Below are 26,824 nucleotides of genomic sequence, written 5' to 3' on the forward strand. Positions count from 1 at the left end.
TAAGTCATGGTGTATTTCCTCCCTGTAACCTCTTGGTTACAGTGTACATTTAGCGTTGTCACGTGTGTGAAGGTTTTTTATGCGAGTCTACTTGGGACAGTCTTATAGTGACGTCACAAATTAACAATGCAGCGACAAAGCTTAGTACACATTAATTTGCATTGCGGTCAATGTCTTACTTGAGATATGAGTAAATTTGTTGAAATATCTTACTGTGCTACATGTTTAACGTGTGTTATCTGTGTATTTTGTTAAAATAATATGCTGAGGTATTGGTCAAACATTCAGAATCACGTGTTTGCATATTTCTTGGAATGGAAACGCGGGTATTTCGAGAATTTCGGTAAAGTTGTAGCAAATAGCTTTGGGAGGTTGGAGTGCTTACATAAAATGGCATGACATCTTTATTTTATAGTAATTCCGTCACAAGCTGTATTATCTAAGTGCTGTAAAAAAACGGGATGAGGGAAGTTGTTAAATTCCGCTACTGATGACAGTTTACAGGTTGTCGAGGGGTCAGGACTCTTCACGTGGGCATTCAGGGCTGATGTTAAATGACAGAACAGAAAAATAGATCAAATAAAGGGAATTGGAAGGTAGGAGACTAGGTAATGGCGGAAGTAAAGCTGTGAGGACGGGCCGTGAGTCGTGCTTGGGTAGCTCAGTTAGTAGAGCACTTGCCCGCGAAAGGCAAACGTCCCGAGTTCGTGTCTCGGTCCGGCACACAGGAAGTTTCATATCAGCGTACACTCCGCTGCAGAGTGAAAATCTCATTCCGGAAAGGGAATGTATTTCAATGTACGTGATATACAGGGTGCGTTGGGGTAGGAAGTTATCAAGTATAAACCAGTCTAGGAGTCCCAACAACTAAATTTAGTGGGCAACGCTAGGGGAGGCGGTTCGTGTTAGGTTCTGTTGGTGGATGTGGTGCAGAGACAGAGGCGTCTGGTCTAGTCGAGATCACAACATAGAGACGCAAATGTATTCTGCTCTATAGAACCCTTCAGCGTCCACACACCTGACCTGTCTCCCAAGCACGGTATTGTCTAAACATGGCAACAATTTGGTAGTAATTTCAGCAGAGGGCTGAAGGCCTCTTTTGTCAGCAGCTTTAACTGGACAGAACTGCCTGTGTTCTAAAAGGCAGGCAGCTTGTGTCATTTAGGCACAGCCGAAGTTGCTCTGGGAGAAGACTTATAAATATGTGACTGCGACTTTTGAAATAATTTTTTTTAAACCAGTTCCCTAAATATAGCTTGACTGGCTGCCATCTTGTACAGTCTATTACTTCGTAATTAGCCGGCCCGGTGTGGCCGAGCGGTTCTAGGCGCTACAGTCTGGAACCGCGCGACTGCTATGGTCGCAGGTTCGACTCCTGCCTCAGGCATGGATGTGTGTGATGTCCTTAGGTTAGTTAGGTTTAAGTAGTTCTAAGTTCTAGGGGACTGATGACCTCAGATGTTAAGTCCCATAGTGCTCAGAGACATTGTAACTTCGTAATGTATGCCACCATTTTCTACGTAAGGAAACTCTAATGCTGATAATCGTTCCCCTCGATGTGGTGAACAGAGCAAAAACGACTTGATGGTCTAGAGAGAAAAGGCAATGGGTAGCTGTGGGTAACGAAATGGCTTATGCAAAGAAAGAAATTCACCCACACTCTGCTACTTACTAAGCTTGAAGCTGATGAATTAGTTAAGAATGGACGAAATATGCTTTTCGCAGCTGCTGAATGCCTTCAAACCATATCTGACGATAAACAAGATACTCTTGAGAGAAACTGTGATCTGCGAGAATAGGTTGTCTGCTGCATTCCGGTTTTTACCCACTGGCATAAGCTACGAGGCCCTCAAATTCAGTGCAGTTGTATCCCCACAATTATTATCTAAAATGATTCCTGAAACCTGCAGCGCCACCTATAGTACCCTGAGGAAATACGTCATTGTAAAGCAAAGTAAATGAAACAAATGATACCCCAAGTAAAGGTGATTAATCTATTCGTGTATGTAGCATAAAAGGTGTCCCCTATAAGCTTAAGAAACTCATTTCAAGCTATAAGAAGAAACACTGCAAATGGTAGAGGCACACATCGTCTAATAAATACAGCAACAGATGAATCAGAAATGAAGCATGTAGCAACTGTTACAACTGTAAGAAAAAAGTCCTACACTTGAAAGGAAGTGCTTACTATGAATAAAAGTCCACCGACTGTATATATTCCGGTGTTTAGGTTTTATTTCCGATATGCATCGGAAATGAAAGCAAAGATCTAATCGAAGGGTGGCCTGTGAAAGACAACTCTGCTTGCCCGCGAGCGTTGTGAGCCAGAAGCTCCCCCACGATTTCTCTGCCAACATCTCTCGTTTCCTAGTGATGCGCGTGTCGCAAGACGGGCCTGTTTACTTCACGTCTCTTTTGCATTCGTGGTAGGACAAAATTAGTGAGAAGAAACTGGCTGAGCAGGAGTTAAGATCCTCAATACGAAAATCTACGCTTCGACCCGCAGCAAGAAAAAGATTAATTTTTATTGAAACACAAGCGGGCCCTCAGTGTTTCTTTCGTAATTCTATTTTATCGGAGTGGAAGAAGTAACATATGAAGCCACATTTCCAACTCCTGCACGAGAAATTCGTGATCACTTTTGATACTAGGGAAGGACGCCAAACTTATCGAGCAAAGACAGAGAGGAAAGTTCATATAGATACATGTTATTTCTTTAGAACGTTACTATTATTTATAAAGAACTATCCCGTTTTTCCTTATTATATTTCCTTCCCTTTCTATCTTATTTACAAGAAGAGAACCGTGTCATCCACAATGATGTTGCCGCGCGGAGTGGCCGCGCGGTTTGAGGCGTCATGTCACGGATTGCTAGGCCCCTCCCGCCAGAGCTTCGAGTCCTCCCTCGGGCATGGATATGTGTGTTTAGTTCTTAGCATAAGTTAGTTTAAGTAGTGTGTAAGTTTAGGGACCGATGACCTCAGGAGTTTGGCCCCTTACGAATTCACACACATTTGAACAATGATGTTGCAATGAGAGTGAGCTATCACATTCCTCTTAAAATAAAATAGAGAGTCCCTTCGGCGATGGAGAATTTGTTTAAGAGTGCATTTTGCTCTTGTGTCCAGCGACTCTTCCGGTTTTGAAAACAGGTCCTCTTTCACGGACAACAGTTTGCAGATGCACCGAACAAATGGCGAACGAATTGAAAACGCAATTGTAAGATAAGATTAAGAATATATTTAATGAAATCACGGATATGAAGGATGTTACTCAGCTTGCGGTATTTGTTTGAGGTTTTGACGCTGAGTTCAACTTGTTTTCTTGCTTAGGAAACATTATTAACGAATTTGACCCTTGTTGGGAAAACTTCCGTTGATTGCAACAGGTGGAGATCCTGCAATGATTGGTCAAAAGTCTGCTGTAATTGCTTCGATAAGGAGCAAGTGAAATAATTTGGTATCCAGCAGAAAACACCAGCAACACACTGCGTCCTACATCACTCTAATCTCCAGGCAAGTTGTGCCAAAATAAGTGACATCATGAACGTGGTTGTAAAAAATAATAAACTGAGATCACGCGGATTGGGACTTCGGCAGTTTAAATTTTTCCTGGCAGAGCTGGGGTGTATGGCGATGTGCTACATGTTTTTAAAGTACGCTGTTTGTGTCGAGGTGGTGCTTAGAACGTTTTTTTCAACGTGCATAAACACATGCAAAGTCTTTTGAGACAAGAGGGCTCGTAAAAGCGTCCCCCCCGAGCAGATTCATTAGTTTTTCTTCACAACAGAATAGTTATAAGCTAACTATTATTACTTTTTCATTCCATGGGCATTTTGTGCAACCGAAGATCGTGCTTAAGGCAACACTACAGGAAATACTATGCACGTTATATTGTGTAGTAAGTACACATTGCATTGTCGTAATCTAGTAATTACGGCAATGTAAAGGATACTAATGTCGCCTGCCGGTGTGGCCGAGCGGTTCTAGCCGCTTCAGTCTGGAACCGCGCGACCGCTACGGTCGCAGGTTAGAATCCTGCCTCGGGCATGGGTGTGTGTGATGTCCTTAGGTTGTGGAGTGTGTAGCGCTGTGGTGCCGACCGCCCAACGCAAGTTCGTCTTCTGTTACTACGCACGGGGTTAAACGATGTTCAAGCATGACTAATATAAGAGTGTGCAAAGGAGACGAAATTTTGTTGACTTCGTGCGAGGGGTATACCAATACAGACGCAAGAAATGAAGCACGTGTTTCATTTTTTAACGAATCCATAATGATTTCATGTAGCACATAGAGGCAGAAAAGAACAGACGTATGTCGGCCTTCCCTATTTAGGTTTCTAGTTTTTACTTACCGGAAATGAAATCTAAAAGCAGAAATAGAGACAGATTAGATCAGATTTGGGCGTGATGCTGTTCGCGGGCAGTGTGGGCATTTGTATTGCCTTGAGGGCACGATGCGCGCACAGCTCGCGTGCTCTGTACTCGCGAGCAGGATTGAACACTTCCGATACATTAGTATCAAAAATGGCTCAAATAGCTCTGAGCATTAGGTCATCAGTCCCCTAAAACAGAATTACTTAGACCTAACTAACCTAAGGTCATCACACACATCCACGCCCGAGGCAGGATTCGAACCTGCGACCGTAGCAACAGCGCGGTTTCGGATTGAAGCGCCTCGAACCGCTAGGTCACAGCGGCCGCCCAGTCTCGAAAATGGTGTATTGAGTCTCCGAAAACGGTTGTTAGATGGTAGTAAATAACATTACAAGGATGGTTGCAAGTGTTTCATTTTATTACATCGATAAAAGAGGACGCATTGGTAACGGTGCGCCCGCCTGCTGTGGAGACAAGAGACTCGAGGCGGTATCGGCGCTGCCCGCTTCCGCAACAGTAGGAAGCGGCCTTCCAGTCGGCAGCTGCGGCGCCGGCCGATAGCCGCACAGCACGGCACGGCGCAGCGCGCAACAGGCCCGCGAGTGGCTTCCGGCGCGCTTGCGGCCCGAGTCGCGCGCGGCGCTAGTGCGCCAGCCCCGCCTCCCTCGCGGGGATCAATAGGCAGTGCGCGCCTCGCAGTGCTCGCGGACGGTCGCCCGTCTCCCGTCGCCCCAGCTGACGCCGCCGCCGCCTGATCGCTCGCTAGCCCGGGAGCCAGCGGCTCTCCTCAGCTGTCCGTCGGCGTCGCGGCGCCTCCACTCAGCGGGCGTCGTCCGGCCCGCCCCGCTGCTCGGCGGCAGACGCTCGGCCACCTCCTACCGCATACCGGTAACTCACGGCTCCACCTCGCCTCTCATAAACCCTGTCTTCTTGTCATTGGCCCGAAGAAAATTGTTTCCCTCCGACAGATCACCAGAAACTTACGAAGATACTGGAGCAAATGCAAAACGAAACAAAAAGCTTTATATCCCGATTTTTCTAGTTCATCCTTAACTCAATTAAGTCAATGTAACTGGCGCTTTACTACTCATTAGCGCACTATATTAAACTGAAAATTAGGTTACAACGACGCTAGTCGAAAACATAAACTAACTTCGCACGGGCATACGCATCTGACGTAACTGGCGTCAAAGCAATCCAGCATCCGAGCATGAACGCCACGAATACACAACACGAGACATTTCTCCACAAAATAAGTCCCAAATAAAGACCTACCTGGCACCATGCATTAATATATGCCCATGACACAATACGAGATTCAGTCACTGAATAGAATAATTGTCTTTTTGAACATGACTGAATTATTGTACACCATTTTTCGACTTAAGCTTTCTATGAGATGCAATTCTCACTCAACCTACAGCTTTCAAACTACGCTATTTCATCGACTTTCCTCTTAAGTATCTTGCGATGCTTCGTACTGTGAATCTCGAACTCGTGAACTGTTTGGTGTTGTGTACAATCGTGACATTCTTGTTTGGGTGCTTTTCTGCCTCGACGCCAGTTACCTGTGACAGTACGAATTAAAATTAACGTCGTTCAAACTAAACTCCGCAGTCAGGCGCTTAAAACCACGCGATGTCCACCGGGCGCTGTGTCATCCCCGTGCCATGTGGCGTCATGCGGATGCGGTGTGAATCGCTTTGTGGTCAGCAGACCGCTCTCCAGGCCTTTGTCGACTTTTGAAACTTCTCATTTAAGGAGCTTCCCATCTGGCAACACGAAGCTGTTTGCACCTCGTTCCTGTTGTCACACCGAAGAAAAATCACTGCCAGCGCTGGGAACCGAGGCCCTGTCCTCCACATCAGACACACGGAGGACGACTAAGTTGTTTAACTGAACAGATGCTAGGATAACGAGCATACATAAAGTTGTTAGCTTCGTTGCATTGCAAAATAGTTCTTGTTTGTGTTCCACAGCTCTGATTTTTATTTGTGTGTGTGCGGGTGTGTGTGTAACAAAAATTTGCACTCGAAAATGGTCTGACTGAAACCAGCCATAGGCCCCCAAAATTAAAAACAAATTATATAGCAGCTTCACGTATTGCAATATATTTCTAAGCGTTTCATTGTGTTTAATATGCCACTACACGTTTCGATCTTCAGCTCATCGTCAGGCTTCTACTTTGAGTATAGTATGATTTTTTGTGCTTATAATGTAATACCATTTGAAGAAATACAGCAACCAGTCACTTTTTATACAGCTTTATTTATGCCAAGAACGCTTCGGACATTCCTCCATCTGTAATAGGCGTCATACATTTATATCTTCTTCGATATAACATATCTGTCGACTGCATTTTGAACTCTACAGTTCATTTTATTTTGTAAATAGCGCTATTCATTACACTAATAACATTGTGTACTAAGGAAGGAATGCGAAACGATTAATATGCCAATATGAGGCTGCCAATATTAATTCTGCCAATATTAATTCTGTAAACACAGCTGACTTCAGAATTAGGTTCGGAACGTACAAAGAAAAATTTAACTTCAGTTTAGACGTAAATTCCGAAACAGTTTGTTACGCCCTATCAGTGGAGCTTAACATGTGTGCGCTATGTACATAAATACGAAAAAAATTACAGAACATAAGGAAGCTTCAGAGTTCAAAATGTTGTCCAGAAAATGTATTGATGAGAATTATGTTACGCCAACTGAAGATGTGAAAGCATACATAAAACAGTACGACAAATGGCAGATTGCTATATTTCTATAAAGTAATTTAATTCAAAGCCATCGAGCTCAACTACTATTGCCATAGACAAATCAATACAGAGTAATAGTTCTGTTTGTGACTTGTGTATAATGTTACACATCAGTGACATCTCCAAATTATATAGTAAAATACCGAATTAAAGTGAATTTGCCTCCAGAGGATGAGTTGGTGCACCCAAAATAAACGACAGCAGGTTTCGTGCACGATAGTGGCACTGGATGTAGAGTATCCGAATATTAAAGCGTCGCAGCAAAGTAATTACGGGGTGAAGTAAGTTTTCCCAGAAGCGCTGTGTAGTTTGGAATTCGCTACAAAAATATAACTAAGAAATTCGAGATGCATCCGGTCAATTGACCGTAAAAGCCTCTTTCTCCAATTTTCGAGTGTGTGCACTTCACTTAAATGTAGTACTCAAACCACAGGAGACAGCTTATTTCATAGTGCAGGAATCAGTCCTCCTACTCAGCAGCCCGATGTAACTGAGGAAACTAATAATAGTTATAGAAAATAAGATAGTCAAACATGCAATTAAACCATTTCCATGAACACAGGATTTATAACAACGTACCTACCTATGACTTCAAAGGGGGAGCCAACATAAATTATGCCGTACGGCTGAATTATTGTTGCATAATTAGTATTTTCCGTCTGTTTACTGGCTTGTGTATTGTCACGTCTGACAGATGCTGCGAACTGTCACTTGAAAGAGCATGAGTCTGACCTAAATACATTCCTTTTCCACAGTGCATGAAACCATTGACTTTCAGGGCAAGATTAAGCTTGGAAAATAATTAATGTATTGATATACTAGGGATTAGTGTATCAGATACACACGTGTACCTCAACACGTTCCTTCGAGGAAGACGTCATTCCCATTGTAACTGGAATGTTCGTAAGAACAATGGAAATGCCGCCCAGTAAAAATCTGAACTTTTCTTCTTTATAATTGTTATGTAATCGTCTTATTGGAAAACCTAATATTTCAATGTAGTACATTCTATGAAAGATGCTTATTTACTTCATTTTGCTGCGTCAGATTGGTAATTTCTTTGTAATTGGTATTTTAAACTGAACATAGTAATCCGACATTGTTTTGATCTACAGCTTACGCTTAATGGGTGAAAGGTCGTATATGAAGTGCAGTGTCACTAAGCTCTTAAAGATTGTGTTAAGTCATATTAATAGTGTTATCAGCAGCTGGAGCTGTTACGTCACTGTTCTTTCTTTCCTTCTGTCACACAAGTTAGTATACAGTACCGTTCCGTTGGAGCTTTACTGCCCCGTCTATGACTGTGCTTAAAATATTTTTGTGTATGTTTAAAGGCTGCTGTGTGATCAGGCAAGACTTGACCTACGCAAACTGTTTGGAGAGAGAGTTAGTGTGTTTTCAGGTAGCTGTTTAATTTAGTTGTTCTGCGTCTACCGCATTTAAAAAAATTGAAATACATGGAAATTTGTGTCAGTTGTTAGAGCTCCCCTATATTGGATTCGGACAGAAGGGGAAATGTATTAGCAGCTAATTATTTGCGAACAACGAAAGGGCCTTTTAGTTACAAAGGTTTTTGTTGTGTGAAGGTAGCAAGAATTTCATTTCAGAGTACGAAACAAACCACTGCAGATCGCTGTGTTGGTTACTGTTACCGTGTCACGCCAATCATGGCTGTCAGCTAAATGAAACTGAATGTATTGGAGTGAGTGCAATCAAGGGGGTGAAATCAGTGTCAGGAAGTATCAGTGAAATTCGTTCAGAAATGCAGAACCTGAAGCGTGATGAATACGTTGTGACCAGTTACATTTAGTGCCACGCTGGGATTTGACCAGGACGTCCTGCCAATTGCGTGCAGTCGCATCAACTACAGAGACCGTCAGGGAACACTTCTACTTTTACAAACAATCAGAGGTTCTCATTTCTGAATAGCGTCTCATTGGGAACAGATGTGATGGAAGTCCGTGAAAGACCATCAACTGCATTAAAATCACTGATATTGAGGGAATCATTAGGGGATTGTAAGTCAACGCAGTGACATCTGCGTGAGCAAGAAAATAAAAAATACTAGGGTGTGCGCAAAGGCATTTCTCCCTCGCTCATAGGCGCTAATACTGGCAGAAAGAACCACTATAGACTGCGCAGATAAGGATTATATATATATATATATATATATATATATATAAATAAAAATCGTAAACAGTCACTGTATATGAACAATACACTGAAGAGCCAAAGAAACTGGTACACCTGCCTAATATCGTGTAGAGCCCCCGCGAGTGTGCAGAAGCACATGGATTCAACTAATGTCTGAAGTAGTTCTGGAGAGAACTGACACCATGAATCCTGCAGGGGGGCTGTCCAAAAATCCGTAAAAGTACGAGAGGGTGGAGATCTCTTCTGAGCAGCCCATTGCAAGGCATCTCAGGTACGCTCAATAAAGTTCGTGTCTGGGGAGTCGGGTAGCCACCGAAAGTGTTTAAACTCAGAAGAGTATTCCTGTAGCCACTCTGTAACAATTCTGCACGCGTGGGGCGTCGCATTGTCCTGCTGGAATTGCCCAAGTCCGTCCGAAAGCACAATGGACATGAATGGTTGCAGGTGATCAGACAGGCTGCTTACGTACGTGTCACCTGTCAGTCGTATCTTGACGTATCAGGAGCCCCTTATCACTCCAACTGCATAAGCCCCACATCATTGCAGAAGCTCAACCAGCTTGAAAAGTCCCCTGCTGACATGCTGGGTCCATGGATTCATGAGGTTGTCTCCACACGCGTATACCTCCATCCGCTCGATACAATTTGAAAAGAGAGTCGTCCGACCATACAACATGTTTCCAGTCATCAGCAGTCCATTGTCGGTATTGACGGGTCCAGACGAGGCGTAAAGCTTTGTGTTGTGCAGTCATAAAGGGCACTCGAGTGGGCCTTTGGCTCCGAAAGCACATATCAATGATGTTTCGCTGAATGGTTCGCACGCTGACACTTGTCGCTGGCCCAAAATTGAAATCTGCAGCAATTTTCGGAAGGGTTGCACTTCTGTCATGTTGAACGACTCCCTTGAATCGTCATTGGTCCCGTTCTTGCATGATCTTTTTCCGGTCGCAGTGATGTCGGAGACTTGATAGTTTACTGGATTTCTGATATTCCCCGTAGCCTCGCGAAATGGTCGTACGGGAAAATCCCCACTTCATCGCTACCTCGGAGACATTGTGTGCCATCGCTCGTGCTCCGACTATAACACCACTTTCAGACTCACTTAAATCTTGAAAATCTGACATTGTAACAGCAGTAACCGACCTAACAACTGCGCCAGACACTTGTCTTATATGGGCGTTGCGGACCGCAGCGTCGTATTCTGCCTGTTTTTGTCTCTCTGTATTTGAATACTCACGCATATACCAGTTTCTCTGACGCTTCCGTGTATTTATAACATTAATATGCGGCGCGTTTCGGCCAACTGGGGCTAATCTCAGATAGCAAGACACTCGAATATTATTTGATTTGCTAAAGCTATAAACCAATTTGCTGCGTTCATCGTTAGATCCTAATCGTATGCTTCCCAACATCTACATGATTGCATCTAATGACTATTCTGCAATTCACACATACGAGTTTGGTACGGGGTTCATATAACAACCAACATATTCTTTCTAGACCGTTCCACTCTCGAATAGCGCATGGGAAAAACTAACACTTACGTCTTCCCATGCGAGTTCTGATTCCTCTTATTTCATCACAATCATAGTTCCTCCATACATACTTGCGAGCAAATGAAAAAGCATACATAGATACGTAGGAGAAACTTGTTGATTAAAACACCTTTGTTTTAGTGACAGCCATTCCACTTCATGATCTTATTCACGTCCGCCTCTCCCCTCCATAATACAAAACGAGCTCCTCTACTTTGAACTTCTTTCATGGCCACCGTCGATCCTGTCTGGTATGAATCCTATACCTTACAACAATACTCGACAAGCTGTAGAGCAAATGTAGTGTGGGCAGTGTCTCCAGTAGTTGTGTTGCACCTTGTCAGGGTGTTTCCAACAAAACGCATTCTATTTTGGCTCTCCTTCCCCACAGTACTTTCTATTTGTTAGTTTCGATTTAAGTTGCTCGTAATAGCGATTTCTAGGTATGTAGTTGAATCGACAGATTCTCAGTTCGTGTAACCCAAATTTAGCGGTTTTCTTTTAGTATGCACGTGATGGACCTCGTAACCTCCCCCTCACTTATCGACCTTAACGACAGTGAAAAATTAAACCTCGTGTACCTAATGGAAATTTGGGAAAAGCAATCGTCACCGAAGTTAATCTGTCGCTAAAGAGGAAAGGGTTACATCTAAATTGAAAGAAAAAATGAAAGTGAAATTGGTGGAAATTGATTTTGAAAAAGGGTAAAGTTAATAAAGAAAGTAAATGTGCGGTCGTGCGTTAACAATTAACTGGCGTTAATTAGATATTTGAGATTTGGGGAAAATTACGAACGCCAGTCCTATGGACAACTACTATAATAACTGAAAAAGAAAGGTTATTGCACATATAATTTGCACTAAAAGCGTGGCAACTGAAGGTTGACACGTATTGTGTGAAAACTGAATGTTTGTCTGAAGTAATAAATTTCGCTACACTCTGATTTAATTTAGCAAAAGAATTAATAAAACCGAAAAATTGATAGTTAATTTAGTGACTGAAAGCAATAGTGAACTTTGTTTCTGAAGCACCACGAAATTCAATAAAATAAGGTTAGTCTTGGGCTACCTCAATAATCATTTCAAAAGCTACTTGAATCTACGCAATTTAGAAAAAAGAGATTGAACTTTGAACTTGAATTAAATGATTCTGAACAATTAACAATAGTAAAATGTAGTACGTACCAATCTGAGCTGCAGTCACAGGTAAGCTAAAATATGGTAACAAAACCCGCACTCTTAATTTGTGCTTGTGTAATCTAAATATTGTAGCCAGCTATGAATACCTTAACTGAACTTTGAAATTAAAGCAGTGAAATCGAATGATATTACTTTAATGCTGTCATTTGAATTTCAACGACACTCGAGTTCATTTCGGAAAAGGAAGGGACCCTGCTTGGTATTGTAATTGGGACAAAGGTACATGCTAAGTTGCTGTATTTTAGTGATGCTAATGGAAAAGTTTGAAAAGCTGAGGTCTGCCATACAGTTCTACAACTTTACGTGCTTTCAGTCTTCCTTGTTGGTTGATTGAAGGTCTGAAGTCGTCGATAGACGATGTGGCGATAATCACTCATTGTAGGCCGTAGCTGTTGCAGAATCTGTATGTTGGCGCGCCTTCTTCTCGACACCGTCTCCAGGCGAGACGGGCTCTTTATGTGTGCCAGCTAATGCTTCCCGTCCGCGACACCATGTCAGAAACTAACATAGCAAGTCGAGCGCAATTACATGCTGCCAAACCCCGAAAGCGCGGCAACTCGCGGGAGCGTCGCACAGCACACCTGCTCCACCGCCCTACTCCAGCCAGACCCCGATCTGCCCGCGCACCACGTGGCAGAGTTAACACTCCCAAAGATCCTAAACACTTCGGTTCTCCACACGACCCAGCGCAAAAATACAAACAGTATTTACAAAACAAACCAATTATATATATATAATAAAACAATTACAATATATAAAGACACACAAATGTCATATCTTCAGGTAACAAAATATCGAAAAAATTTATAGTACAATAGATGGAAATAGGATGATATGCATTCCCGGCGTTACAACCTCACAATTTTTATTGTTCAGAGCCAACTGACACATTTCGCTACATGCAGATACGTATCGTGTCGAAATCATTTTGTACTTTGCTTTGTTCTTCCAATGCCTTAGGCGGTATACGATAGAATCTTCTGCAAACTAAGAGGGCTGCTCAGGACTGGATAGTAAGAATGGCAAATTTTTGCCGAAGAGACATGCTGATGAGAGAAAGGAAACTGTGAAACCCGTTGCCGGCTGCTCTGAATGACAGAGGCGCCTCCTAGCGATAAGCGCGAGGTGCCATAGTTCGACGACAAACGTGCATGTGTTATTACACGTTGAAACATATTTGGATGTTCGTTCAACCGCCAAATGTCTTTGCCGCAAATGATATCATCCAATGAAGCGATAAAAGTATGCACCCTTCTGTATTAGACCGTAGAGGACGCTAAAAATTTTTGGGTTAAGACAATTTGATAATAGACACACACACACACACACACACACACACACACACACACACACACACACACACACACACGGTGCATGTAGTATTAGTGAATGTGCTATCAGTGTGTAGAATGAATAAGACGCACGATTTGTCAGAGTTTGACAGAGGGCACATTGTGATGGCCCGAAGGCTCGCCACGATCGTTTCGAAACTCCACGTTCTTTGTCGGATGTTCGAGGAGTGTTGTGGTGCGTCTCTTCAACACGTGGCGAATCCACGTCCAGACGTCGTGGATTGGGCAGCAGCCCTTCGTTACAGACGTCGGACGTCGTAGGCTGGCAGACTGACAAAACAGGACAGGGGAGGGGGGCGTACTTTGGTGGGACTAACATCAGGGTTTAATGCTGGGCAGAGTACAAGTGCGTCTGAACACACTGTGCACCGAACAGTTTTAACGATCGGCCTCCGCAGCCAACTATCCATGAATGTGCCTATGTTAACACCACGACATTGGCAACTACGACTGAAAGGAGCCCGTGACCATTGGCACTGGACGTTACTGCCGTGACAGCGTTGCATGGTCTCGGGCATCCCAGTACGTTCATCACCATGCCGATGGAAGGGCGCGAATCCGTTGTCTCCCTATGGAACAGTTCATTGACGCCTGTACTGCGGGACAGAGAAAGGCTGAGCTGACGGTGGCTGCATTATGATTATGCTGTGGGGAACATTCACTTGGTCACCCATTGGTCCAGTGGTGCTCATGCAAGGCACCATGACGGCCAAGGAGTGTCGTACACAGATTGCAGACCACGTACATCTTTCATCACGATCATGCTTCCCTACGGCAGTGGCATTTTTCATCATGATAATACGCCTTGTCACAAGGCCAGGAGTGTGACACAATGGTTCGAGGAACACAATGGCGAGTTCCAATTGATGTGCTGGCCCCCCTGGTCGCCAGATCTGAACTTGGTGTAACACATCTGCGATGTGATTTAACGTGGCGTTAGAGCTCATAGCCCCCCTCCCCGGAATTTACGGGAATCAGGTGACTTGGATGCGCAACTCCCTCCAGCGACCTACCAAGGTCTCATTGCCTCTACGCCACGACGCGTCGCCCCTGTTACCGGTGCTAGAGTTGGACATACCGTCTCTTAGGTAGGTGGTCATAATGTTCTGCTTGGTTGGTTTAAAAGGGGGGGGGGGGGGACCAAACTGCTAGGTCATCGGTCCCCATAATGTTCTGGCTGACCAGTGTATGAGACTTGTAGCTCGTCACGCACGAAGAAACGGTCCCTGTTTCCACGTGCTTGCTCGGGTGTACGGTAGTGACACTGTTTCCGGATGGAAGCTTTAACGCTATGATGGTGGCCACTTATTCTAATTTGCTGGTACTTCTTTATACAGGCAGAGGAGGAGCTCAGGAGTGTTTAAATGCGCTCTGCGTATGCATCGTGGACTGCAGTGCAATAGGCACCTACTAAAATTTCTGCAACACAATGAAAACGTGCTTAATGAACTAAACACGCTCGTACGAAATGCTACGCCAGTTTTTTGATTTTATTGAAGAGTTCCTAGCAAATACATTACAGCAAGGAGATAAATCTTTAAACGTAACTTCTGGTGTATCCCAAGAGAATGTTGAAGGATCATTACAGGGTGAACATAGTCTTCCCTGGATTATACAAATTAGTTATAGAAATTAGTTTTATTTCAAAAGAATATGTTTGATACAGAAACGCGTTTTGTTACAATTATAGCCTAACTCTTCAAGTATTCATAAAAGAAGGGCATTTGCAACAAATCGGTTAGCTGTATCTAGAAATATATTTTTGTAGTCAGGAAAGGTCTTAGTCCTAAATACAGTGCCTCTCTCCTAAGAGTTGTCAGGTGTATTTTCTATGGTGTTTCGGCAGATATCTGCAATTTCACTTTTCGGTTGTGTATCAAGACTCACCCCAAACAAATAGTGCTCATCATGTCTTTCATGCGACGCCCACTGTCAACAAAAAGCAGAATTTTACTTGCCCATTCGGTAGAGCGCTCCCAAATTAGTCTGGTCCGAATGTTCCATCGATACGTATTGAGAGTAAAATACGAAGAATAAACAACAGTCCAGAGCGGCTCGGTAGCGCTACGCATTTTGCGGTAGCAGTGCTGTCGCTGATGGAGTACTGATTATTCTTAGAGTTTTACTGCCCCTGTTAATATATATCGATAAAACCATTATCGAGCTAGACTAATTTTGGAGTGCTCTGTTGAATGGGAGCATAGGCTTATGATTTAAAAATCATTTTCATTGTAATTGGAAAAAAATCGAAACTTTCTGTTGACAGTGGGCGCCGCATGAAAGACGTGATGAGCATTATTCGTTTGGGGTGATACTTTATAAATAATGCAAAAATTAAATTGCAAATACCTGCCGAAATGCCAAAGAAATACACCTGACGACTCTTAAGAGAGAGACTTGATATACGTAAGCGAGCTAGTTTGTTCGGTGAACAATCGATATACAGAGAAATGGGAGTGCTAGAAAAATGTAACAAATGCAGAAAGACGTGCAATGAATCAACTTTTGGTGCAGGGATCGTAAGCAGATCATCAACATAAACAAATGTAACGTATTGCACATAAATATATAGAAATCTCCATTATTGCATGGTCACACAATTTCCGAGCAGTCACTGGAAGCAGTCACATTCATTAAATATCTGGGAGTGTGCCTATGAGGCAATTTAAAGTGTAATGACCATTTAAAAGTAATCGTAGGAAAGGCAAATGCGAGATTCGTGAGAACCATTAGAAAATGCGGAAGACGCAGGTTACGACACCGTCGTTCGACCTATACTTGGGTATTGCTCCTCGGTATGAGACACAATTCAGATACGATTAACAAAGGAACTAGAGAAAGCCCACGTAAGATAAGCACGTTTCGTCACAAAGTCGTTTAGTAAGCACGAAGGCGGTCACGGCAGGTGTTGTGCATTACGGGGAGGATTACTGTTAAAATTCCTAAAGCGTACGGTTCTAGAAGAGTCAACCAAATCTACGTGTATATAGATACTCCGCAAGCCACCGTAAAACCCCTAAAAGACCATCAAGGTAAAATGACAGACTCGAGGTTGCACGGAAGCTTGCCGATTACCTTTCCGCGCACGATTCGTGACTGCAAGACGAGAGTGGGAGGAGGCAGTGGTAAGCAAAGTACTTTTCACTGCGCTCTATAATGTGACTCTCGGAGCATAAATGTAGATGTAAAACTCCAAGTCACTTTGTAAAACGCTTGCTATTGTTGCGTTTCTGAGGGATTTGTTTGTTACCAAACCTTAATTAACGACTTAGGTTAATATCTAATAATTAATTCTAATGCAACGGCAACCTCCGATAACTAGAATTAGTATCACTGTCGGGGAAATGTAAGTCGTTTTCTGGGAAACAAGAAAATATCAGTATAATTAAGGCTTTCACCATCGGTGTTTATTTCAGTCAAAACTCGCTAGGCGTTTCGACTCCATCTGTGGCAGATATCTAGACAGATCTGCGCCCGGGGATTAACGATCGATTACTTTTAGTAGATAACCTTGTCACATAGACGACCACTGTACAGCTCCTATTCCGACTGCAAACTCGGTGCCGCCTCGAGCTTTCGATGCTGCTGTTTGAAGAATTCTCTCGCTGATATACACGGAACGTCAAAAATAGTTTTATGTTTAGACCGAGGCCTCTCGGCCCGGAAGTTATACCTGAAGAGACGCGCGTAAGTAGTTAACACGTACCTCGACGATCTTTAGCGTCACAATTTGGTCAGTCGTATTGCAACTTGTAAAAAGCCACTCACTTCGCTCACTGTGAAAGGGCCTATCACCATTCAATCTGGGGCTTCCGTGGCCGGCTGTCCCGTTTCCTTCAGAAATTTTTAAAAGACAGCGTTTTCAAGACACGTGTGGGTTCTGCCCTGTCGGAAACTTTTATCCAGGAAAACGGTGCGCCTCAGGGTTCCATCCTGAGCATCGTCCTCTTCGCTATCGGTACTAACCCTTTAATGGCCTGTCTCCTGCCGGGCATCTCAGGCTCTCTTTTCGTTGACGATTTTGCCATCTATTGCAATTCTCCAAGGACCTGTCCTAGTGAATGGCGTCTTAAGCGTTGTCTCAAACGTCTTTACTTATGGCGCATCGACAATGGCTTTAGTTTTTCCACTGACTAAACCGTTTGAATGGATTTCTGTCAGCGCAGTTTGTTTCTTCCACCGTCTTTACATCTTGGGCCTGCTGCTCTGCCGCTCGTTGAAACTACGAAATTTCTGGGGCTCATGCTCGATAGGAAATTTTCTTGGTTCTCCCCCGTGTCTTACCTGGCAGCCCGCTGTATGTAGTCCCTAAGTGTCCCACGTTTCCTCAGTAGTACTTCCTGGAGAGCAGATCTAACCACCCTCCTCCGTTTGTACCGGCCCCTTGTCCATTCGAAACTAGACTTTGGGTGTTTCGTTTATGCATCTGCACGTCCGTCTCTCTTACGCCATCTCGGTACTGTCCACCATCGTGCTTCCGTTTGGCCACTGGCACCTTTTACACTAGCTCGGTTGAGAGTCTGTATGCAGAAGCTGCCGAACTACCGCTGTCCTACCACAGTGAGTTTCTCCTCAGCAGACATGAATCCCGTTTGTCTGCCATGCGTGGCCACCAATCCTATGCCTCCTTCTTCGATGACTCCTTTGATCGCCAGTATGGGGTGCATCCCTCTTCTGTTACCTCCTGGAGTTCGCTTTCGGCTCTTGCTCCTGCAACTTCACTTCACGCTACCTGCAACTTTCCCGGTGGGTGTCAGCCCTTTACCACCTTGGCTTCGTGCGGCTGCCCGTGTTCACGTTGGCTTCATTCGCTTTCTAAGGACACTACTCCAGCCTCGCTCTATCGCCTTCAGTTTCACGACCTAAGCGCGGAACTTCCAGAGAGCACCATTGTGTAGACTGATGGCTCTCGGACTCTCCGTGGTGTCGGATGTGGCTTTGTCATTGGTGGTGACGTTTTCTGGTATCAGCTCTTCGTCCTGTATCAGGCCACGCATTACATCCGGCGACACAAGCTTTTCTGTGCGCTGTACGCCGTCCACCTCTTAGTGCAAAGGGGTCCAGGAGAGCTGTGACTTGCTCACTTTTGATGGAGCCACTGTGATGTTTATGCGGGTTCTTGGTCACGTCGGTCTGACAGGAAAAGAGGCCGCTGACGCTGCTCCCAAGGGTGCAGTCCTCGTACCTCAGCCCGCTGGTTCTTACATTCCGTCTGACGATCTGTGTTGCCGTCTGTTAGCAGGTGGTGTCACTCTAGCATCAACATTGGTGCTTCGTTCATGGGAACAAGCTCCGCGTTATTAAGCCTCTCCCGGCGGCTTGGACGACCTCCTCACGGCCCTCTCGCCGTGAGAAGATCATTGTAGCTAGGTTGCGTATCGGGCACTGTCTCTTTAGCCATCGCCATTTGTTAAGTGGTGCTCCCCCACCACTTTGTACTCAATGCGCTCAACGTTTGACGGTGCGCCATTTCCTGATGGAATGCCCCTTTTTAAACCAATTACGTTCTAATTCGTGTTGCCGCCTGAGTTACCGGCCGTTCTAGCGAACGACGCACGGGCTGCCGACCGCGTTTTACTTTTTATCCGTCGTAGCAATATGGCAAAAGCCATTTAATTTTTAGTTCAGGACCTCCGTTTGTCTATGGCCTATTTTATGAACCTTTCTCCAGGTTGTTGTTTTTAGCTGTCTTCTCTTTTGTCGATTGGCATTAATGTGTAGTCGTTTATTACTCATTTCTTTGACTTCGTGTTCTACAGTTCTGACATGAGCGCTTAAGACCCAAGTTGCTTTGCGTTCTTAAAAACATGGTCTTACTCAGGCTGCTATAAGTCAGTCACCACAATCAAGTCGTCATATCCGCATTAGATTTCGCATTTATATTCGCTAACTTCCCCAACTCACGTCCGAATTGTCACCACACAACAGAACCTATGCGTTAGGCCATTGTACGCATTTGCCTTTCCTACGGTATTGTGTATGCATCGATTTCAAAAACGTCAACATGAAGTAAGCGCCGAAAGAGACAAAAGACCGAACGTACAAAGGGAGCAATTTGTGTTTTCAAGCACATTGACGTCATTCAATTAAGAGCTTGTTATTGACGACCGCATACCATCCTCCAATTGGCTGCCTCCCATCTGCCATCATGACGTTTTACGTCTACAATGTATGAAAGACTTGCACCAGGCCGTCGCACTATTAAGATAAAGAAAGTGTCTCGAGCAAATTTACAAAGCAGTCTTCATTTACGAGAGTGCCACATCAACAGTCAGAAAACAGTACATACGGGGGAGTCAAAATATTTCATACATGACTCTGCAAATAATAGTTTCATAGTGCTGCTATTGAAATTTTGGGAGTAAGGTACTCTACGATACAGACCGTCCTTCTTGTTCCTTTTCCAACTATAATTTTTTCAGCAGTTTTGCGACACTCTCAAGTACACCAAACGAACCTGTGACGAAACGCAAAGCTCTTCTTTGAATATAGCCTACCTCACCTGCTGATCCACTGTGATGATGTGAACCAGGACTGTCTTTGAGATTGGAGTAATTCCCTTGGACTTCTTTTAATAAATCTGAGTCAGGTATCTGCCGTTGCCACTACATTTATTTATTCTTTGCACCCTAAATCCCTCCCGAAAGATACACTTATTTACTTGGTTGTGAATTGAACGTGTGGTTGATATAGGCTTACGATCATATAGTCAAACGATATCTGGTCTCTTCGTCGTTTGACGCGCGTTGCCTGATATTTATTTATGTTGTGCTCAGCTGCCAACATGTTTAAACAGGTAGGTACTGTTCATATTCCAGCCTCTCTGATGGTTGTAACAATTTTATAACGCAGCTGCAACTTTTTCTTGAGACTAACCCGATGCTCCTTTCACTCGTAATGATCTGTCTCCTGCTTGCTAAATCGAGCAAGGTGGCGCAGTGGTAGGGATACGTGCGCTCAAATTCGGGAGGAACAGGATTCAAGCGGCGGGCCGGATGTCCGGGTTTCCTGTGCTTTCCCTAAATCACTTTAGGAAAAGCCGGCCGAAGTGGCCGTGCGGTTAAAGGCGCTGCAGTCTGGAACCGCAAGACCGCTACGGTCGCAGGTTCGAATCCTGCCTCGGGCATGGATGTTTGTGATGTCCTTAGGTTAGTTAGGTTTGACTAGTTCTAAGTTCTAGGGGACTAATGACCTCAGCAGTTGAGTCCCATAGTGTTCAGAGCCATTTGAACCATTTGAACTTTAGGAAAATTCCAATCGATTTCTTTGAATCCAACTTGGTCAATTTCTATCTCAATCCGTATGCAATCCGCAGTTGTACTCCGACATTCCCCCCCTCCCCCTTTTCCTGGTTGTTAAGGACGTTTTACTCAAGTTGCCTAATTGGTCTTATATTCTGTAAGAATGTAAATTACACTTTTTTACATTATTCCCCTAGAGCAGTGAGAAACAGTATCAGTGGATACACTCACGTTTGTTAACATTACGCCGTCTTCAGCTTCATTCTCAACGACTTCACTGACTTGTTTCTAGAGTTACATCTGCTTCAATTTGCCACCTAGTGCTAAATGAACGACATATTGAACATCATAATAGGGTAAGTGCAAATATGCACAGTATTCACCAATGCAGAATATGAACGTTTCGTGGACAAATGAAGGTAACCGTCCATAATTATTTCGTTTAACTCGTCATATGTGTTTATGCGTCAAACTGACAATTATTTTTTACAAAGAGGACTCTTCGGCTTTGATACCGAGCGGGTTGGCACAGTAGTTAGCGCACTGAGCTCGCATTCGGGAGGACGACGGTTCAAACCCACGACCGGCCATCCTGATTTAGGTTTTCCGTGATTTCCCTAAATCGCTTAAGGGAAATGCCGGGATGGTTCCTCCGAAAGGGCACGGCAGCTGTTCTTCCTTAACCCGAGCTTGCGCTCAGTCTCTAATGACGTTATCGACGTGACGTTAAACACTAATCTCCTCCTCCTACATTGACGTTGGTGCCGTATTTAGCTTGCTTTTATTGCGAATCTCATGCCCAGCGGAAAGCACCAAGCGACTGGAAAGATAGGCAGGAGACTACTATGTATAAATAAGGTAAAAGAATTGGCTCGCAAAATTACAGACTCACAACATTAACATCGGTTTGCTGCACAATTCTTGAACATATTCTGAGTTCCAATACGAAAAAATTCCTTGATACAGGAAAGCTTCTGTCAGAAAATCAGCAGGGATATAGCAAGCATAGTCTGTGTGAAACTCAGCTTGCCTTTTCTTTAGCACGGTATTCGGAACCATGGATTAAGGGCTACTGGAAGATTCGATATTCCTAGATTTCCGGAAGGCGTTAGACACAGTACCCCACTGTAGATTGTTCAATAAGGTTAGAGTATACGCAATAGGTGCCTCGGAGAACCCAGTGCGTCGTCCTGACGGCGAGTATTCATTAGAGACAAGAGTAACATAAACAGGGACCTACAGAAGTGTGATGGGAATGCTCTTAGTCTCTAGATACACAAACTAACTGACGGAAAGGTGAATAGAACATCTGTTGGCCGTTTGATGACACTGTAACGTGGGAATGATAATTTCAGGAGGATACAGGAGGATTTAGATAGAATTTCTATTTGCTGTGATGAGTGGTATCTTACTCCAAATGTAGAAAAATTTAAGTTAATGTCCATGATTAAGAAAAACAATTCTGTAATGTTCGAAGACAGTATTAACGGTGTGTTACCTGACACAAACACATCAATAAATATCGAGGCATAACGTTGCAAAGCTACATGAAATGGATGAATGCGTAAGACACATTCTAGGGAAAGCGAATGGTCGACTTTGGTTTATTGGGAGAATTGTAGATAGGTGTAGGTCTATAAAGGAAACTTCGTTTATAACACTGTGCGTCATATTGTTGAGTACTGCACGAGTGTTTGCGATCCCAACAGGTTCGGATTAAAGGAAGACATCGAACCAATGCTGAAGTGTACTGCTAGATTTGTTACCGATGGGTTCGATCAACACGGAGATACTTCGTGAACTCAAATGATAATCGCTGGAGGGAAGACGACTTTCTTACCGTGAAACACTATTGAGAAAAATTAGAGAACCGGCATTTGAAGCTGACTGAAGAATGAGTCTACTGCCGCGTAAGTTCGGTGAAGTCAAGGTAACAGAAAGTGTGTAGACAGCCGTTTTCCTCTCCTTCTGTTAGGGTGTGGAACAAGAGAGGGCATGACTAGTAGTAGTAGAAAGTTCTTTCCGCCAAGAGCCGTTTAGCGGCTTGCGGAAGGTGTATATAGGCGTTCGTTTACTGAAAGGTGAAAAGGCAAAGCAGACGTAAATCCAAAAGATGATCATTGAAATTCTTGAGAATGCAGCCAAAGGTCCTAACGGTGTTGGACTGAAAATGGAAAATAAAATTCTATAATTTAAGACGGCTTATTTTAAAAAAGATAATGCTAATCTCTAAGCTAGTCAAGAGTAGTCCTTAACGAAACGTCTGTCGATAACGAATTTTCGTAATTCGATTTGTCTCATCATTATAATCTCTTCTGACTTTTGTCTTCACTTCAAGGAATATTCACAACTAAATGGAAAAGAAGATTATAAAATGATTTAAGGTTAGATTCTGTTCAGACGTTTTCCCCATTTACGTAAGAACTGAACTGAGCCGAACTTTTCAAGGTCGCTTCTTCAACACTGTCGATTTTCTCCTCCGACTAGATAGAAAGTGCTCCATCTTTAATGACCTTGATGTCGGCTGAATTTCTAGCTTTCTTCTTCCCGCAACGCGTGCTCACTTTCATTTGCAATCGTGTCCCGACTTGCACGTACGTGCGTAGTGGCTCTAACAGCGTACGTGCCTTGCGGTTTCAGTGGCCTCTGTCTAGCGGGTCTAGCCCATAACGGCACCCGCCGGAGTTATCAGCACTGCCATCGAGGCTGTTCCACAGCACGATGAAAGCGCTTCTGAACTCAAGGAACGACAGAATCTGTAGGTAGTCTACAGAGTTCTCCCACACAACGGCTTGGTTTAAGCGAGTTCGCCACGACTCGCATTGACGTAAGTACGCTATGGCAGCGGTGGAGCTTACCCAGGGGGCGTTTCCGTGGAGGTGCAAAGTTGTGGAAAGTGGAAAACATGAGGAAGCACGAAAGGAAAGAGAAAGAAGGAAGGTGAAAAAGGAAAAAAGGGGGCAGGAGGAATAGGAGTAGGAGGGGGATTCTAAAGTAGAAGTGGACGCAGATCGGATTTGGACAGCATTTAGCCACAGTTAAATCAGATGTGGCTTTAATCTGCCAGGGTAGCCGAGAGCGCTAACGAGCTGCTTCGTGGAGTCGGGTAGGCGCTCCGGCCCCGGATCGAATCCGCCCGGCGGATTAACGACGAGGGCCGATGTGCCGGTCAGCCTGGATGTGGTTTTTAGGCGGTTTTCCACATCCCACTAGGTGAATACCGGGCTGGTCACCATGTTCCGCCTCAGTTACACGGCTCGCAGACATTTGAACACATTCGCACTTTCCCATGGATTGCACTCGCCCCAGACAGTTGGGGTACACTAATTCCGTCCCGGGGGGTACGGGGTGGCGGCAGGAAGGCATCTGGCCACCCCTTAAACATTAACATGCCAAATCCGATTAACGATGGTTGACCCTGCATAACTACGGCACAAGGCTCAAGAGACAGATAGAAATCAAATGTGGCTCTCCCTTTTACAGAGACGCGTATGTCTTTTTTTCGGCTGCTAGATGGAGCCACCCATATATAAAATGTGTAAAATGAACCAGTGCGACATAGAGTTAAAAGTATATATTTTTTTTTTAAATGGCTCTGAGCACTATGGGACTTAACATCTGTGGTCATCAATCCCCTAGAACTTAGAACTACTTAAACGTAACTAACCTAAGGACATCACACACATCCATGCCCGAGGCAGGATTCGAACCTGCCACCGTAGCGGTCACGCGGTTCCAGACTGAAGCGCCTAGAACCGCACGGCCGCACCGGCCGGCAGTATTATTTTTGTTCCTTTGTTTTTCACTGCTTCTTATGGAACAGCAATGAAAGAATGAAAAAGGAATCGCGTTACTGTCGCAATCAGAGCAACTCTGTGCTGTTTTTTATATGTTTTGACTTGCATGACAAATCGGAATTATTGAAACGTGCACCTTCTACTTCATTATAAAGTGTTTTTTAAAACAAACGAATAAATAGGCTAGGCGGTGAAGAGGATGCGACAAAAGTTTCTGTGTGCACATTTTGGTGAAAACGCCTGAATAAAATCATATGTGTTTCGTATTACAATGTGCAATCACATTAGTGTGACCACCTGTTAAGAGCCTGGGTGAGAGTGGATCGCTCCGAGAAGCGCAGGAAGACTGTCAGTGAGCTTCTGGTAGATAACAACAGCAATGTGGAGACATACCGGCACCTATGCCGTGGCCATTTGCTCCAGGCTTCTCAAGCGAGGATCCATAGCGCGAAAGCCCGATGGAGGTAGTACCACTGGCTCTTGATTGGGTTTAAACCAAGGGAATTTAATGGCAAGGGGAGTACAATAAACTCATCCTGGTGTTCTTCCAACCATGCACAGACGCTGCTAGATAAGGATCGGGTTGGATTGTCCTAATGGTGGATGCCACCGTGCCGAGGAAAAACAAACTTGTATGCACGGATGGACAAACCCAGGGATAGATGCATTCTTTCGCTGCTTCATTGTGTCCTCTAAAATGACGAGATCGTCTTGGGAAGGCTATGAAAACATACCCCCAGACCATAACGCATGCAGAATATTTGCTTTCAGACATCACACCGTACACGCAAACGGCCATCTCACCTATGGGGCTTAAAACGTGATTCATCTGAAAAGGCCACCTGTCGCCAGTTGGTAGGCGTCCAGTTGCGGTATTGGGGTGGGCAAATTCCAGCCTTCGTCGCCGATCAACCTCATTCAGCTTGGGTGCACTGTTGGTAGCCTCTTGGTTCATCTGGGCGGACAGTTGCTCAACAGTTGTAGCTCTCTTTGCCGTACACATCTCTTGCAGCCGTCGTTCATCATCTACGGCCCGTGGTGCACTATAGTTGCCTTGATGCCAGTTGTGGATAGTGCCATTTTGTCACGGACGGTATATTCTTTAACCACGGCGGCTCGCGGATAGTTTACATACTTAGCCGTTTCGGAAATGCTTCCATCCTTGGACAGGAAGCGAATGATCATGCTCTTCTGGACTCAGATAAATCGCTGTTTCTGAATTACAACAACTCCGCTGTTTCCCGCGTCTCCCTGGCATGCTTTTTATACCCTCCACTGCAAGTGCTGCCACTCTCCGTCTTAGAGTCACTATTGCACATTGACTCAAATTACAATGAAATCCAGACCTTTAGTTGCTTACATGGGATGATAAATACCAACGGGGACAGTTGAAAATGTGTCCCCCGACCGGGACACAAACCCGGGATCTCCTGCTGACATGGCAGACGCTCTGTCCGCCTGAGCCACCGAGGACACAGAGGATCGTGCGACTGCCGGGACTTCTCTGGCACGCCCCCCGATGCAGCATGTCCTAAAGAACAGATACCATTTTCATATAGATAAGGCTTACCGGCCAATGATCTTCTTCAGTGCGGATGCACTCACATTGCTGTGAGTAATGAGTATAGTGATCAGGGGCACCACAAATGTAGTGAATGGACAGTAAGTTGGAAATGTGTGTCTCACGGGGAGCGTGCCAGAGATAAATCCCTCCAGGCGCAGATCCTCTGTGTCCTCGGTGGCTCAGACGGATAGAGCGTCTGCCATGTCAGCAGGAGATCCCGGGTTCGCGTCCCAGTCGGGGCACACATTTTCAACTGTCCCCGTTGATATTTATTAACGCCTGTAAGCAGCTAAAGGTCTGAATTTCATTGCAATTTCATTCTTCGAGAGCTGCAAGATCACTAATGGTATCTGTTCTTTAATATGTTACACATTGACGTCGGACATAGGCGCTGGTGACATTACTGTGACTGGATCGTGCAGTATGTAACTTGATTATCAATCTCTTTTAGTATAACGATTCAAAATGGTTCAAATGGCTCTGAGGACTACGGGACTTAACTTATGAGGTCATCAGTCGCCTAGAACTTAGAACTACTTAAATCTAACTAACCTAAGGACATCACACACATCCATGCCCGAGGCAGGATTCGAACCTGCGACCGTAGCGGTCTCGCGGATCCAGACTGTAGCGCCTAGAACCGCTCGGCCACCTCGGCCGGCAAGTAGTATAACTGTTGCAGTGTAGGTAAAACACATGTCTGGACTGTAGCTGGTCGCTGCATGCCCGATGGGCCGACTTCGTAATCGCTTTGCGTCTTTTTCTTCCTTTTCGACGCTGTCGTATCTCTCACATTCGCTGGGCGCTATACTTTTTAGTCTTTTTTTGGATTCCTTTCTGT

At 44.5% G+C, this 26,824-nt stretch overlaps 1 protein-coding gene across 8 annotated transcripts in view; it reads left to right on the forward strand.

Annotated features, from left to right (window-relative positions):
• The first annotated feature begins 5,149 nt into the window (after positions 1-5,149).
• The window catches only part of LOC124777617 (sodium bicarbonate cotransporter 3), a 960,712-nt gene continuing 939,037 nt past the window's right edge, over positions 5,150-26,824 (forward strand). For all 8 annotated transcript variants that reach the window (XR_007015757.1, XM_047253082.1, XM_047253080.1 and 5 more), the window contains exon 1: positions 5,150-5,263. The gene's annotated coding sequence lies outside the window, so the exon portion shown is untranslated. The remainder of the gene's footprint in view (positions 5,264-26,824) is intronic.

Source organism: Schistocerca piceifrons, chromosome 2 (genome assembly GCF_021461385.2).
Source record: "Schistocerca piceifrons isolate TAMUIC-IGC-003096 chromosome 2, iqSchPice1.1, whole genome shotgun sequence".
Taxonomy (NCBI): Eukaryota; Metazoa; Arthropoda; class Insecta; order Orthoptera; family Acrididae; genus Schistocerca; species Schistocerca piceifrons.